This window comes from Panthera tigris, chromosome E1 (assembly GCF_018350195.1).
Source record: "Panthera tigris isolate Pti1 chromosome E1, P.tigris_Pti1_mat1.1, whole genome shotgun sequence".
Lineage (NCBI taxonomy): Eukaryota > Metazoa > Chordata > Mammalia > Carnivora > Felidae > Panthera > Panthera tigris.
The window spans coordinates 22,316,164-22,318,330 of NC_056673.1; the positions used below are offsets into that span (position 1 = coordinate 22,316,164).

The window sequence follows — 2,167 nt, forward strand, 5'->3', positions numbered from 1 at the left end:
GCAACCAGGACTCTCCTCAAAGCTTCTACAGCATCCGCAGGCTATCTTTAAAGGGAGCAAGCCTCCTGTCCCTAGAGGTATTCAAACAGACACTGGGCCATCCTGGCCTGATGTCAAGGGTTAATGCATCAGAAAGAGAGTCACCCCTGGGGTCCATCCCATTCATGGGATCCTCAGAGTCGATGATCGTGGGGTTTTAGGCAATACTGACTGGGAAGAAGGTGCCCGACTAAAAAAGAAATTGGTGAAGGCCTTCACCCCACCCCTCCCTGGTCCCCACATATCAGTGCCTGAAGGATAAACTTACCCGTCTGCAGGTGTGGTCAGTAGGGTCTCTGGGTTCTGGAAAAGGTCCCTGTCCCGTGTGCCCCCCCCACCCCCGCTTCAGTAGAAGTGGATGTCCGTGGTCTCTCTCTCTGGATGTGCCGCTCCCTGAGATGTGCCCAGGAGAAGAAAACATGCCTGGTCTAAAGGGAGGCAGGAGTTCACCAGGTCACAGGGAATTTTATAAATTGAAATGTCAGAACCTTCCTAGTCGTCTTTCAGCGGGTGCACTGAGGTGAGAGCGCAGACCTTTCGTGAGCCTTTCATGGTGCACAGAATTAGTGGAAACATCAGCATCGTTGTTGTCTGTAGATACAGGTGAGTCACCAAAGGCAAAGACAAAAGCTATAAAGACGAGGGTAGGTCATGCAAAGCAAACAACGGATACTAACTGTGGTCACACTGATTGTTTACAATTTACGTCTCAGATGCCGCCTAATAACTACTTTATTTGTTGTTAAGCGGGGAGGATTTATAGGGAAGCCGACTTGGGTTTGCTCAAAGGAAGAATCCCCCAGTGATTAGGGCAACCTAACAGTGGGACCTATCGCTCAGGGAGACCATGTGCCTCCCCCCAGCCCCCACCCATCCTGAAATATTCAAGCGGAAGCCAGCCTCAAGGGGGGTGCTGGCTGGGTCCCTTCCATTCACCTCTCCGATCCCCTCTCTATCCTCCCCCTGCCCCCAGCCCTAGATGCTGACCTGCATGGACCCCATCACAGGCCCCAACTCCCACCGCCTTCTGTTGGATCAGGCCAGTGGGAGCCCTGGCAGGGTGGGGGAGAGAAGAGAGGTACTTACCTTCCACACTCCCTCCCTGCAGGGCCACCTTGGCCTCAGGACAGAAGGTCCAGCTCTCTTGTAGTCTGCACCACACAGCCCCAGCTACCTCTGGCTTGTGGTCCCTGCTCTCCTCTCATCCCTCGCAGCCCCAGGAGGGACATGGCCAGTGAACCACTGTGACCAACCCTGGGGTACTACACCAACCCTGGTAGTTTCCCTACACCCTGCCCACGCCTCTGTAAACTGTTCCTTTATTAAAACCCTCCTGAAACTGTCCTAATGTGACTGTGCCATCTGCTTCCTGTTGGGATCCTGGCTGATACCTGGGGGTTCCTGATCAGACGAAAAACTCTATGTCCTCTCTATGGCGTACAATTAATTCAACAGTTCCACAAAATGTGAGTTGGGTTCACTTTGTCCTGGAATTTATTTCATTACAGGACTAAACTTTACGCCGTCAGCCGTCATCAGAAGTGGCTTGTGGCTCACAACTTTCCATACCATTGTCGCTCATGGCTGCTGTCTCCAAAGAGGGAAACTGAGGCCTCCCAACACCGTACCCAAGGTCACAGCTGAACACAAGAAGTCAGGAACTCCAGGATCCCACCCTAGGGTGTCTTCCCTGAGCACAGCAATCCAACCAGACCTGGCCACCCTTCCCTGCCGCCCACCCTCATAACTGAGGCAATAGCCTTTCCCTCCCCATCCCCTGGTGGGAGAGGCCCTTGGGGAAAATGATGAGGTTTTTATAGCATTCCGTGGTAAGCACTTAATAACTCTCCAGGCTATAGATCTGTGCTTCACATGGGCTGGGGATAATTCACAGTAAAATATGACTTTTCATTTATCACACTGACGTGTAATAAATACTTCCCAGGGAAGCCTGGGCATAAAAGGGGGTGGGGTGAGCAACCATGAGATGAGGCTCCGTGACTGACTGTTGTGGGGTTCAGGTCCACAGCAGGTGGACTCCAGGGCTGAGCAAACCCGAGTCTCGGGTAGACCAGAACCCTGGAACCAGGGATGCTCACAATGTCACGCAGAACTCCTCTGGATTATG

The 2,167-nt window shown here is 52.7% G+C and overlaps 1 long non-coding RNA gene across 1 annotated transcript; it reads left to right on the top strand.

Moving 5' to 3' along the window:
• The first annotated feature begins 554 nt into the window (after nucleotides 1-554).
• LOC122233721 lies at nucleotides 555-1,957 on the top strand. The gene is made up of 2 exons (XR_006211395.1): nucleotides 555-642; nucleotides 1,548-1,957. It is a non-coding gene; the product is annotated as an uncharacterized LOC122233721 (long non-coding RNA).
• The last annotated feature ends 210 nt before the right edge of the window (nucleotides 1,958-2,167 follow it).